The sequence below is a fragment of the Trichoplusia ni genome, chromosome 13 (genome assembly GCF_003590095.1).
Source record: "Trichoplusia ni isolate ovarian cell line Hi5 chromosome 13, tn1, whole genome shotgun sequence".
NCBI classification, from domain to species: Eukaryota; Metazoa; Arthropoda; class Insecta; order Lepidoptera; family Noctuidae; genus Trichoplusia; species Trichoplusia ni.
In genome coordinates this window covers 10,270,299-10,285,656 of record NC_039490.1, presented here as the reverse complement: position 1 = coordinate 10,285,656, position 15,358 = coordinate 10,270,299, and the positions used below count along the sequence as shown (strand labels likewise).

At 34.6% G+C, this 15,358-nt stretch overlaps 1 protein-coding gene across 3 annotated transcripts in view; it reads right to left on the bottom strand.

Annotated features, from left to right (window-relative positions):
* LOC113500116 (zinc transporter foi-like) overlaps positions 1 to 15,358 on the bottom strand; it is a 44,329-nt gene that overhangs the window by 16,752 nt on the left and 12,219 nt on the right. Inside the window, exon 1 of one of the 3 annotated variants that reach the window (XM_026880792.1) lies at positions 13,928 to 14,010. The exons of 1 other annotated variant lie outside the window; for it this stretch is intronic. The gene's annotated coding sequence lies outside the window, so the exon portion shown is untranslated. Of the gene's footprint in view, positions 1 to 733; positions 1,011 to 13,927; positions 14,011 to 15,358 lie in introns of those variants that run through there. One more of the 3 variants, XM_026880791.1, reaches the window with a different exon arrangement.

Here is a 15,358-nt window from a genome sequence, read left to right as displayed (position 1 = left end):
ACTTTATTTATATACTTGCGATAGAATTTTGACATAAACTTCATAGAAAACAAGTTACAATTTCATTTCTAGGAACCAAATTTATTTATCGGTAACAAAATTGAAAATTGCCGTTAGTATAATATAAATAAATAAAATATATGTAACGCATAAATTCGTTTATCTTAACGTAACGAAAGCTAGATAAGTATTCAGTTTAATACTAAGATTAAGATAAGTCACTTTTATGAATTGTGACACATTTATCATATTTTGTAAGATGCAATAATGTAAGCATGACCACACCCGGGTTCACTCGCTTTTCACTTAATTTAAAGTTATTCACCAACCTTTTATTCGAATTATTTCTTCTAGAATATTAAAAAAAAATGCGGATAATTGAGTTTATTATCCCACTCCTGGACAAAAATTGTACCCATTCTATGCTTTATCATTAGAAACATTAAAAACGCCACATGGTTTTTACGAAACTTTGCAAATACGAACCGGTTTTCGAAATCATTAACATAGGGAAATAAGTTCTGAAAGTTAATTTAAATGGCCTTCAAAACGCAAGTGTAGATACTAAATTATAATAAAAAAATATAAACAAGATATTTAAACAAATATAAAGGAAGAACCGATTTTACGTATAATTAATACAAAATCCAAACTTAAAAATTACGAAGCACGCGGTACTGCCAACACGACAAAAAAAAACTTTCACAAAAAAAAACTAATTAATTTCACATACCTTTGCTTTCCTTGTAACTAAAATATAGACTACTAGGTATTGAAACAACAATCATATATTTCGATGATAAAACCTTATCGAAAATGATAAACGAATATTATCAGCGTATCTATAAGTAGCAACGCCGGTAACGCCGTTATGAAAAACACAAGTACTCGGAAACGAGCACAGCACTACACTTCAGCCCAACACTACACTGCAAATCAAATATTCAAATGGAGAACGAAATCTAACGAACAAAAACTCACTCTAAACCAATCGCATACGGTCTAAAACCATTCTAAATACAAATATTCAAATGTGGAACGAAATACGACTTTCAAACTGTACAATAGAACACACATTCGAAACTTGAAGCCGTATTCGAAATATGAATTATTTGAAACTCGAACGTGAAGCAAAAAATTGCAGATTTATTTTATTGTTTTTGGAATTTAGACTCTGTAAGTTAAACTTTAGGATTTAAATTCGCGCGTTTGGTTATAACAGGAAACGTTTTGTGATTGCGTCATGGCTATTTTCGTATAGCGCATGATTCCACGTCGTTAAACGAAATAACGAAACGCAACGTGATCGATTCGTTAGTGTGAAACACCGTTTGACGCGGCTCGCGTTGGCGTTGGCGTTGTATTCTGGCAATTTGCACGTCATGCCAATTTAAGACTCAAATGTATGCGTCGTTATTTTATGTTCGGAGAGAAGAAGATTTTGGAAATAAAATAGTACGAAGGTTGTATCTAATAAAACCTGTTAATTAATATTAAAAGAGTACTTGAACAGTGCCATGTTGTTGCCGGGCTTGCTTCAATTAAGATGTTTTAATGTACTTTTATGACCAAATAAATCAATTAGATACTTTTGGACTTGTATAAATGACAGCTTTATGTGGTACAAAGTATTGATCTGAAAACCACGTGGATCAACGTGGGAGACCTCGACTCATAGACTTTTTATTCCACATTGTATAATAGGTACCATATATCTAATAGAATAGATAGAGGAGGGAGGGCTTTGCCTAGGATTGGGACGACATGGGTTCAGAATAGGGGAGGAAGGTCTTTGTCCAGCATAGGGACAACAAGGGCTAATAATAGCAGTAATTAATTAGTTATGCTTATTAAAAGAGGTTCAAATGTCAAACTAATAGTAATTAATTAGTTATCTCGTCAGTCAGTTCATCAGTTTTTTGGAACACCGGGTCAAATATCGTACCAAGCACCCTTTATACAACAAATAAATAGTAGTTTTTAACACTCGTTTTATGTCTAATTCTTTCGCCCTTGCAATCACCTTTCCTATAATAAAATATGAATACATTTTCAGTCATACACAAAAAAATGACTCAGTAATCTTGCACATAGATGCCGTGATAATAATTCGGAGAAATTTCTCATGTCATTATAAATAAATAGATGCATAGTTTTCGAGATAAACGCCCACAATACAAACTGTCATTAAATTTACGATCGAGGAGATTGCAAGTACATTTAACACGTGTATATACGTCAGAATAAATTAAATAAAGAATACAAATGTCATACAACTGTCAAATTGGATTTAAATCAATCAAATCAACCTGTACTACATATGTAGTATCTATCTTTTAATAGCTGTTGAAACGTGGTCCTGACTGTTGGATGCACAGAATTTTCGTATGCGTTTAGAAATGAATATTATACCTTCCGTTTCTTAGAAGACTTATGAAAATGTGGTCCCTGGGTATGATCTCTCTCCAGTTTCCCATTGAGATAGGGTACGGAACGTGTTTCGGAAGGCACGTTTAATTGTGGGTCCCGGCTGTTATGCGTAAATCTTTGACAGTCGTTACAGGGAGTCAGAAGCTATAAAGTCTGACAACCAGTCATACTAAGGGGTACTGTGATACCCACTGCCCAGGCAGCACGATGTCCCTGGTAACTGGGTTGAGGAGGTCATCTGACCTCAGATAGGTCATAAAGGCTAGGATGATGATAGGGATTATCCAAAAGGGTTACCATGGCCCCCGTACACAAACGGCAAAGGAAGGAACATGGGTGGGCTTTATTCTGTAGAAATCTGCACTCTCCTTGGTCATCATGATGATTTCCCAGAGAAGTTCCCCGGCGTTGAGCAGAGAGTGCATCTGTGTTTGCGCACACACTTGTGCACTATAATATGTATATCCCAAAATGGCTGGTATTTCGCGACTTTAGCGGCTAGGTCCAAAATTGTTAGTTATAAAAGTATTATAAGAAGGAAATATGTGGAGTTGTTTACGACTTTTTGCCGGAAGGCTTAGAACTGGGTGATATTTGTTAAAAAGATGAGATGACATATCGAAAAGATATAGAGACTTAGATAACGTACTACCTGACAGGTGCCTATTTCGCAGGGTTGTATTTTTGGGTTTATCTACTTCCTATTGGATGGTTGATGTACAACCTGGTGTCAGAGTATTCAACCCGCTCTACACCTAAGACCTGGCCTCACCATTGAAAATTCTCAGGTGTACTGTTTTCCTCACGATGTTCTCCTTCACCGTTATAAGAGATAAATACTTTCTAATACGCACATGATAATTATATTTTTTTTGTCTTGCTTAATACCAAAACCTAATCAATTTATAATATAATTTGACGCCATGAAATTAAAGTCTAAAATTAACCAAATTGATTAATAGATTGCCAGTCTAGACTAGACAAATTTAAACCAGAATTATGTCACGTAACAGTTTACTGATCCGGTCGCTGGTTATTTCTAACTGGCTAGTTAACCTTGTTATATTTAACTTTGAGTAGCTTTTAAATGTGCTTTACGTTTGGGATAAAGACATGTATTTTTCAAATTCTTGGTAGGACAACCTTAATCACCGGTTTTAGGCCAATTGATGACCACAATAATATTACTTTAAGAACAAAACAAACAATCGAATTCAAATAAGAAACTACTGAGCTAAATTTGATAAAATTATAGGGCCAACTGAAGGCAGATGGTACGTTAAATAAAAAACCATCAACAATCGTTTCGTCCAGTACAGTCCAAAGTTCAGAGGCATCAAATTAAAAAAAAATCTAAATACAGATAAATTGTGAACCTCATTCTTGAAGTCGGTTAAAAACAATATAAAAAACGAATTTCTCAACATCTGAACACGTGTTCTACAATGCAATGCATGCGATCATGCATATTATTATATTATAAAACAAACACATTGTTTTGGTTCCAAGAAACGTTTGAGAAATAACTTTAGAAGATGTTTTGATTAATTATCTGATGGTTTAAGCAAAAAAACTGATTGAAGATGTATTATTAATTGTGTTTATCTACAATTTAATACATATACATGTGATGCTTATCAGTTTTTAACATTTGCAACTCGGACTCATTTATTCTTGCATTTAAAGTTTTATCAAAATCGGCGAAGTAGTTTTCGAGGTGTGTTGTATGTATGTCAAAAAATATTGTGTTCTTGTATGCGTTTGGGTGGCGCCATGGATTATTTAGATCTGCAAATTCGCCAGATGGGCTAGTAATGCTAGTATAGGTACACATATTTTTTATTTACATTCTTATAACCGTTGTTTTAACAGTATTCTAGTTTCTATTAGACACTTGTATAATAAACTACAATTTGTACTATGATTATCTTATATTGTTATAAATTATACAAATAAATATATGATATCAGCAATGCAGTTTAAATATATAAAGACGCATCTTGTGTGTATTGTTCAATGTGACTCGTGTTGTCCTTTAACCGACTTTAAAGAAAAGGAGGTTATCGTTCACACGCATACTGTATGTTATTATTTAAACAATATAATTACATAAGCATAATTATTCCGCAGACTCTCTTAACACGTACGTGTTCGTCACATGACTCCTAAACGGCTCGACCGATTTCGACGAATCAACGTCAATGAAAAACAACACCTAGATATTTAACACTCTTATTCATTAGCAGTAAGGACTATTTTCATGACTAATCATTGCCATAAAAATATGCGAGCATGAAAAATTATACTTAGATATTGAACACTCTTATTGCGTCGAGATAAAGTTCACTTTACCATAACACGTGGACTACTGTATCTTGTTTTTCTATTAGTGTTATGAGACTCGGTTTTTTATTATTGCTTATGTCACAGTAATATTATAAGTGCACGTGTACAATTTTTTTTATAACTTGCTCAATGGAATCTTGCTCTTGATCAATGGAAACCACAGCAAAAAGTGTCGAGACTAAGAAAGTTAGAAAAGTTTTATCAAAAACGTCCCAATCGTTTTCAAGATTTATGATACACATAACAGAGATCAAAGGTTAATAAAATCTAGTAAAAATATAATTAGATAAGTCTAAGTTTCAATCATTATGATAGTTAGGACAAAGCGTGATTCATTATAATAAATAACTCTTTTAAAAATATTATCATATAATGACTATTAATAAATTAGATTGGACATAACATATTTGTAATTATGAAAGAAATATTGTTTTCAAGATTGTTAGTAACGAAATTTGATAATTACTGTCACAGCCTGTGGTCAAAATTTTAAAATATACTCTTTATAGCAACCGATAATTTAGGGGTCATCGTCGGCCTAGCCTTTTTCCAACTATGTTGGGGTCAGCTTCCAGTCTAACTGGTTTCCGCTGAGTACCAGTGTTTTACAAGGAGCGACTGCCTATCTGACCTCCTCAACCCAGTTACCTGGGCAACACGATACCTCTTGGTTAGACTGGTTGTCAACCATCACCGTATCGAAATGGTAAAACAGAATACTTACTTAGGCACCACTGTCAATCCGTTCATCCGTCACTGGATGTCGCATGTCTGTAGCCGTTATAGATAACAGCAAATTTTAAATAGCTCAATAAATTGAATGTTTAAGAAGACTGTTATATTGTTAAAAGTATGCTTTCCCTGGTCATATTCAAATGGTACGGAACTTTAAGAGCGCGGGTTCGACTCGCAATTGGCTGGTTTTTAACCCTATAAATAAAGAATTTGCTCATCAAACTACATAATGCTATCAATGAAAAAGAAAACCTATCCATTAAATCGGACCAATATTACAGAGACCACGTGTTAACCGACTATAAGTTTAATTGATATCTTGTATAATGTAGTATTCATATTTAGTTTAATTACAAAGTAGCATTTATTTATTTAGCCTTAGATAAGGTTAATGTACTGTTTTTCATAATAACTAAACAAATGTTATAAAAAACAAGCAACAATGTCGATGAAAACTTGTGATGACTGATCATTTTTAGGGTGACGTATACGAATGAGGCAAAGGTGTTTGACTGTCCGTCATCAGGCTGTATCTCATGAACCATGGTAGTTAGATAGTTTGCTTTTTTTTATGTATTTATGTTATAAGATTTTTTTTTAATAAAAACAGAGGTTAAGTAATGATTGGTAATGTCTTAAATTTGATGGGTAACAAATAAATTCAAAGGAATCGCGGGTTTCAGCTAGTTAACACTAAAAATCAACATTAAAGCAAGTTAATAAACTAAATTTTAAGTTAAGCAAACTTATTAAAAACCCTTATAAAATTTCAAGTAGTTAAAAAAAGATAAACAAAATTCCAAGACCTAAGATCAGATATATCAGATTATAAAAAATATCTGAACCTTAGACCTTACAAACAAAAGACTCAAACATCTAACCACTTGGCTATCAATCATTAAAAATTTAAAACCCTCACATTAAAAGACAAATTCTCAGAAAAGTATACTAAAAATATTTGCAGCCAACTTCTAACGATACTAATCAAAGAATTTGACATTCAAGAATTTCAGGGTCAGTGATTTACGAAACTGGACCTTATGCCATTGTAATAAAAGCTATTGATATCATAAACGTATCTTCTCTTTCTTTGAAAAAAAAAAACGACTGCCGCACTAAGGAATTTCATCCTTGTGACGCGGGGGGTTTCACAAACATACAATTCACATGCACAAAGACACCCAGACTCAGAACAAGCATTCGTGGATCACGCAAATGCTTGTCAAGTCCTACGCGGGGATCGAACCCGCGACACGTCGCGCAAAGTGGGCTTGGCGTGATGACCTCAACCACTCGGCTATCCGTGCAGTATTACATTTGACTGTCTTGAAATACAGGCTACTAAACGGTATTGTCTGGATACGACCCTGTCGCATTCACCATTCACCGCTTCCTAAGTGCTCTCCGAACGTCGAGAAACATCTAGACCGATGTAAAAAGAGGTATGTTATCAAACCCAAATCTAGGAAACGAGCCAAATAAAACAGCGAACATAAAACCAACGCGAAGTAACGAGAAGAAATAAAAATGTATACAGTATTGAGAAATTATAGACAGAGCCTTACTAATTTAAATTACAACTAATTAGATTCGTATTTACATAGGTACCTAATTGTTGTGGGCAATAAATTATAATTAAAAACAACACTTTTTACAATCGCAAAAACGCATAAATTATAGATCGAAAGGACTATGTACAATAGCTATCTACCGCGAGTCCGTGTAAGTTATGAAATTAGAGAAGTTTTTATTATGCAAAAGAAACTGCCTGCCAGTAAAAGTCCCATTAAAATCGGTCAAGAGTTTTCGCACACTGGCCAATTTAAACAAATATAACACTTCCTTGATAAAATACCTAATTACTGATTAAAGAAAAAAACAAACTCACCAAAAACCTCTTCACCAAAAATTCAAAAACACCAACTATAAGCCACAGATTCTTTTCTAAATTCAATTCAAAACTTTGTTCGAACGCCGCTGGCTGGTATGCGCACGCGCAGGTAAGTTATAACGTCAGCGGTGTTGATAAGCTATCGACGATAACGTGCCGTTACGTTAGCGCGCTATGTGTAACGATATCGTTAGACATAGATTAGGTGAAGGTACAGATGCGACTTCGGTTGGTAAAATGTTTTTGTGCCTACGTGCTACAGTATGATTTTGGTTGGAAGAATTGTTTCTATTATTTATTTACTTGAACTTGAACTTTGTGCATATTATTTATTGATTAGATTTTTATTGTTATTTAATCTGGTATCGATTATTTCATTATTTATTACAACGGCAACAACCACTTGCACTAATAAAAAATCCTTAAAAGGTTAGCATAAATTACATGTATAGATTAACTAAATAATAAAACATAAAACGTCACTATATCATGCATTCATCTCGCAGTACAAGACAAGATCACCTTCCACGCTTCCACTCGTCTAACACATCACAATTCGGTCTGAAGTTCAGGAACCTATTATAAGACACTGAATCGCGGCTTTCACAGCGAGCTTACTGGTCATTTTAATAATAATAATTAAATCTTACCAAGTCATTCAAATCGTATGAAAACTAAGATTGGCTTGACAACAAGGATGACGGCGAGGTTGCTTACAGGGTCGTCTCACATGCTACGTTATCACATGAATACATTTGAATAATTAATACAGGATAATAGTGTATGAAGTTATAAAAGACAGCAAACTAATGAAAATAGACGCGGGTTTTTTTTGTAATAAACTACATTTTGGTTCGTTTAAAAAGAACAGTCTTACATTTCAAACTGTCAATCAAATCTATACTTAATATATAAAGCTGAAGAATTTGTTTGTTTGAACACGCTAATCTCAGGAACTACTGGTCCAAATTGAAAAATTCTTTTTGTGTTGAATAGAACATTCATCGAGGAAGGGTTTTGGCTATAAACCATCACGCTGCGACTAATAGGACCGAAGATACAATGGCAAATGTGTAAAAAGATAGGGCAGGTATAAATCATAACTTATAACTTCAACCCACGGGGACGAAGTCGCGGGCAACAGCTAGTTAGTTTATAAATACAAAAGTTTTTAGAAAATATTTTACATACTTATACTTGCAAAATATTACATACCTCTTAAGGTCTTTGAGGGTAGACGTCTAAAACTGAACTAGAATATGGACGACGTACGTATAAACTAATCAATCTATATGACCGCGAACCGCTGTTGTTTCAAACTCTTTCAATGAAAAGAATAAGATTATTTCTATCTTTAATTAGTTCATATAATTTCCAAGGTTACTAAATTCAAATTATCCTCAATTAATAACGTTTCTATTTCAAAACTCTTTGACATACAACGGACGAGGTTTTGGCTCGCTTTCAGCGTCTGATAAATCATACAGTTTGTTGGACAACTGATGTGCTGTGTATGAAGCATGCGATATAAAGTCAAAATCATCTTTTCATTTTAATATATCTGTTTTAAATGTTAAGAATATCCTTGAACTGAGCTGGATTCGTATATTTTCCATGGCACATTATGATAAATGAATATCTTATGGCTTTAAACCCATAGAAACAAACCCAAGATCATTTCAAACTCCAAGCCGGCTTATTTACAGGACAAAACGTCAAAACATAGCAAACAATTATTAGCAATAAAACACATCACACAATGTTACAACTACAGAATACTAAAATAAAAAACGTCCTGCATCTGAGAGGCAACACACACATTATGCCTATTCGAGCATCTGTGCCTATCTCATCAAACTACGTCACATTGTACGGAAAACTGGTAGCCTTGTTGAAAGAGGCCGTAAAATTACATGATTTGTACGCTCTTGTTTTCAGTTCATGCTATAATCACTACATAATATTATATATAATTAGGTACATAGTTACGTAGCATACAGTTTTTTTTATGGAATTGTTATAAAATTGAGAGGCAACGCGAGGCAAAGGAGTTTTATATGAGGACTCTAGTCTTTGGCGACTATCGCCGTACTAAGAGATTCGAGATTCGTGTAAAAATTTCTTACGGTATCTAAAACTCGGGTAGACACGTGTGTAATGCATTAAAAAAGTCTTCAATATAATTTATCTGTTTCCTCCTTTTCTATGTTTATCCTTTCCTATGTTTATCTGGGGTGTGAGCTATCTCTATACACAATTTCATGAATTTTGGTCCAGCCGTTGAGCGTGTAGCGGCATCAAATAAACTTACATAAAAACGCCTTTATAATATGAACGTCCCGACTGTACCATTGCGTGCACTTTACAAAAATAATATTTTCCCACAACGAACCACGATTGTATAACATTTACACTAACGTAATGAACAAAAACTACTGTCTGTCTGTCTGTCCTCCGGTGGAACAAAAAATGTGCGATAGGTTCGTCGACCCGAAGTGTTCCGAGCGCGGACGATGATACACGAGGCTGTTTAAACGGGCGTTAGGAAAAAACATATAGTTTATTTTTTAGGTTATAAGTGGATTACTAGACTTCTAAAGCTTTTTCTTGTGATTAAGTAGTTGGAACACCACGCCTGTCAGGTGCCCCACGGTGGGGCGCCATTAACGAAGCTGTTAACAACATTAGCCTGTAACTGTCCTACTGCAGGCTTCTCATATAAAGATGGAACTTAACTACATTCAGTCACTAAGTATAGGCATTCCAGTACTTCAGTAGACAATAACAGTTTACAAACTGCATATTCTAAGACACCACTTAGTGCTTCCGACAAACGGTAAAAAAAGTTGCGAGAAAACCGGATTCAAAAAATTGTAATCTCGAATTACTGGCCGTAAGTAGGGAAATCAGAGAAAGAAAAATAGATATTTTATGTTTACAGTATCATATTAAATAGGTTTCTAGAATCAGGCTAGACTGCGTCCTATCTATCTATTGTTATATCAAAGAGATAAACTTTTCATTCGAATTAAAGATAAGATTTTATCGTAAAGATTTATTGGCTTTTTGCATGTTTTATGCACTGTATCATGGGAACATAAAATAGAATAAAAGGATTTTCTAGAAGGATCACTTTTATGAAGTTTTTTATAGGGAAACTATCCGATCAGTGATGATTGGTAAAAGAACTTTTAAAATGGGTTCACTAGACAAATACACAAACTACTGATCTCCTAAACGGCTGGACCGATTTGGATGCATTTGGGTGACGTTTCAGACGCTTAAAATTTATAAATCGGCCCAGCCGAACGAAGTTCGCGAATCAGCTAGTGTAAATATATAATTTGGAGAAATATAACAAAATGTTAACAAGCGCATTCCATTAAAAATACACGATAGCAAAACATTGATTTCTAAGTAATATTGTAAAATAACACTCAGAACATTAGCTTGGCAATAATATTATTAGTCCGAGTATATCGCGTTCGATGAAACATGTATATTATAATAATGAATGTGTTAACTTTAAGCAATACATGATTGTATTATGTCTTCATGTTTGACATAACTGTTAATATAATTCCCCATACAGCGCATGTTGGAGATGTTCGCTCTTCTTGAGACTTTGAGGCCAAACCAGGTTTGGATCTGTTTTGCTGATGAAAAGCAGTCGAAAATGTTGGTATACTTGCGATATTTTGAACTGGGTTAGTGATAAGATTTTTCTTTAAGATATTAAAAGTGATGATGAGGAATTTGGTACACTCATATAGCTGACCACCTATCTAGATTAATTTTCAAATGAAATTTTGGACCAGACGTACAAAATTGACATCCCCTGATCGATCCATCTGGATCTTTCCACCTTGGAAGGAAAATAGGTCGCGATTGGGGTGGACATCCTCTTTGGACCAACTTTCTTCTTTCATGGAAGGGACTATTCCCCTATTTTCAAACCACATCCATAATACGACAGGATCTGTTAGAAACATCAGCGTCAACTCGAATATGACACAACACACCTTTGAACATGATCCAAATATGACATACAAAATATGACATACAAAATATGACATACAAAATATGACATACGATAATTATCATACTAAAACAATTCGGCGTCATATATCGTCACTACATCCAAGATAACGGTATGACTCATGCATTTTTGAACGTTATGACTATGACGGATTTCATGGTTGTGCCAATTTTTGGGTTATCCCTCAATCATTTCATGGAGACGAGAAATGTATTAGGTACAGATCTATCAGAGGTTTTGCGGATCTATCAAAGGCGATGAGGAAATGAGTAAAATTAATACTGGAATTATGTAGTTTTCTCACCGAGTAATGACTTTCTATGGGCCACTTGTCTCCAAGACGAGGGATACAAAATCTCTTTGAGTTCGTAGGAGATCTCCACAAGGAGATATCGTTTTGTGGATGATAATATGCTTAGAAGATGCGAGGAGAATTAAATAGACGAATCAAGGGGAAAAGATTATTGGTGATCTATATCATCATCCTTTAATACTTTAAGGGTTGCAGGGTTTTCTAAAATTTGTACTAGTTCAGAAGTTGACACGACATCCATGCGGAAAGGGGGTAATTTTCATCATTTCGTCTTATCCTAATTTAAAAACAGTACGATTTTTAGGCATAAAGGTAGGCCTCCTTCAGTTGTGAAAGTGGCTGTTAAAGAGCGACGGAGATTCGTGTCTCCATCCACAATTTAAAGTCTGGTTATGTAATATTATTATATCTAGCTACAATCTTCACGTTCTACCAGCGTACATCAGTTAATTCGATTTGGTCACGTGACCGAGGTATTTACGATGCATTATGCATAGCATGGCGGCCGAGTCATTAGGGCTCATTTGACATGTACAGTCGTGTACAGAAATGTTACGGCGTGACAACTGACAGGTTACTTCATAGAGGAGGGTATATGGTAAATAATTCTGTCACAGATGTAATTATTTATGTGTAATAAAATTGTGGCGAAAACAAATGAACAAAATCCTTGTTTGACATTTATCTACTGGGCAATACCTTCCCATAATTCTCCATCCATTCACGATACGTTAAACTGGCCTGTTGGTCTGGTGGTTAGTGTCCCTGAGACCCTGACATCTAAACCGGAGGCCGCGGTTTCGATTCCCACCCAGGACAAATGTTTGTGTGATGAGCAATATCATTCACGATCAAGTATGTTTCTCAGTTGTCTATTATTAATAATTCTTAGCTATAGATTATTAATTCTGCCTAGTTCGACACTAGATGACGTTGTGGGAAAGATGTGGAATATTATTATTATTCTCTAAACTGGACATTTGCACTCACATTACAAAATTGTCAGACGAATTTATTTCTCGGGCATCCCTTGGACACATCACATTTCTTCAAGCCCTATCGCTCATTAAATCGAATAGAATCGAATTGAATCGATCAGACAGTTATCAGTACATAACTGTACGTTGATACGTCAACGTGACTAAGCTCGTGAATTGTTGATTAAGAAAACTAATTGTAGGAGCAGTTAGTTGACCTGTGCACTTTAGTGAAAAATGCTTTAAATGTCTTATCGTCGTTTGTGACGAAGACTTTATTGTTTCGGGGTAAAATGTTGCACTAATATGGGGAAGTGGAACAAATGTAGGAAATCTATAAGGATTTTTAACTGGATTTGAAAAAAATAACGGTGGAAGCGTATCCGACTTGCGACACTAAGGTTTCTCTAGAAATAGGCTGGAGAGCAAATTTATGACAGTACCAACCGCTGCTGTACCTCGATTGTCATTTTGATTTTGTTACAGCCTTGACAGAAATATATCACCTGTGTAAATTTTGACCTTGTAGCTATAACGGTTCATGAGATACCGCCTGGTGACAGACGGAGATACCCTTTGAGTAAGTATTCGTAAAAATAGGTTTACATAAATTGTCATTAGCTGATCGAAATATTTAGTTTTGGAAGGAACAATGTTTTATTTCGTCATAGACTATTGATTTCTTGGCTATTTCGATGCCATACCGATGCGGCATGTAACACATGATCGAACTCCGTCGAAACACGTTGCGACACGTCCAAAACATAAATAAAACTATATGAAATCAAGATGATGAACTAACTATAAAAGTTATGAGATAATTAATTCGAAAAAGGAGGTCGTAAAGTATAAGAACTATTTTAATTTACGTTACCGTAAACTTCGGATTGTTATATTTAACAAATGGCGTCCTGCGGCAAAATAAATAAATAATGAGACTTTTCTTTGGATTTTCTCCAAATCAAATTATTTATAACACCTGGGAATACGGTACAAAACTATACCATCGAAATTTCTTATCCAGTATTGAATGAGACTGTTACATGAACTTTGAAAATATATTTTTTGGAAACTATACAAATATGATGTATTGATGTCCTTCATTAAAAACAAAATGGTTAAGGTTAAATTTTTGGTCAAAAAATGTCTAAGGATCAACCTAACTTACGATAGTGATATAATAATAAATCACTTACCAAATATCGAAATCAGCAAGACGCAATCCAAAACCAGAACAAGCAAACACTAGAGTACCTCAAGGGATGACAGACATCCCGAGACTGAAGCAACTACGTCACAAAACGTCATTTTATACACAAATAACGCGGGAAAAACAAACCGACCAATACGGAAGCAGGAAGGATGCGTTTTTATTCAGCCAGTTTGAAATTCGAACGCTCCATTACACAAATTGTTCCCGCCCTTTGTTGAGTGGCGATTTACTTTTTTATTGCAATTGACATTTGAATAAAAAAGTTTGGCACATTTACATGTTTCTTTGTTAATTTTTTTTTTGTTAAGTTTTCTTTGCTTCAGGAAGGTAGAGTATTGTTGGTTTGGCGTCAGTTCTAAGAATGTCACCGGAGCGGTTACACGAATCTGGTTGCTTTAATTAAAATAGTATTTTGGAGTGATTGCTTAATAAACTTTAGTAATATTTGTAGATGCGATAAAACCAAAAACTTTGAATACTAGAGAATTATATTGGGCATTTGACCCACTTGAATATAATAAAACAACTTTAATTTAGATCCTTGAAGGACACCACTTCCAAAATTTCGAGGGTACCGACAAATTTTCTGATCCCAGTGAAAAAGTTGATATTATCAAAATGCAGTCGTTCGCTGCCAAATTCTTGAAGGCGTTGTGCAAAATCTTCACGAGAAGGGACGAAGAAGACGAAGAGGAAATTATATGGAGAATTGAAATGTGTGAGTACTTTAAATCATTATTAATGGAACTTAAGGGGCTATCATCACATCTTGAAGAAAGACTTTGAGAAAGTAAAAGATCTCTCTTTGCTGTGCTCTAATTTGCTTCCACATCTGCGGTAGCCATATTTCAAGAACTGGGAAAAGGCCTTCTAAAGAGATATTTAATGGTATATGTATTAAATAAGGTTATTAATATCTACGAAGGCATTATGATTCTTTAACTTAAAAAAAAACAGATGGAAGTCTGCCAAATATTATTCAGTGTGCTGTGTGGGTACATACAAATATTAGCAAAACAGTGAGATCTACTTAAATCTAATTAGATGCCTCTAATCTTAGAAATTCAGACGTGGATAATACCTAAAATAATTTCATCGCTTCTAATCAAATTGTTAGGGCTAATAGCAGTTCTATGGCACCAAATAGATCAATTGATATTCTGTGGAGGACACGCAAGGTCGCTAATCAAATCCATTGTGAACGTACTGGGTCCTTGGCTTGGATATGGAGTATTGTTACGTATGCGAACATGGGTTGTGATAGCATTGGAGGTATTGTTCTCACACAGGTGGATTCCTTGCCTTTTAAACTGAATGAAGGATTGAAAACTTTTTGGTGTGGTAGGGAAAGATTCCCTACTGCTTTCATTCCAAATTGTTGGGTGTTTGCCCAAAATACTACTAATATTATAAA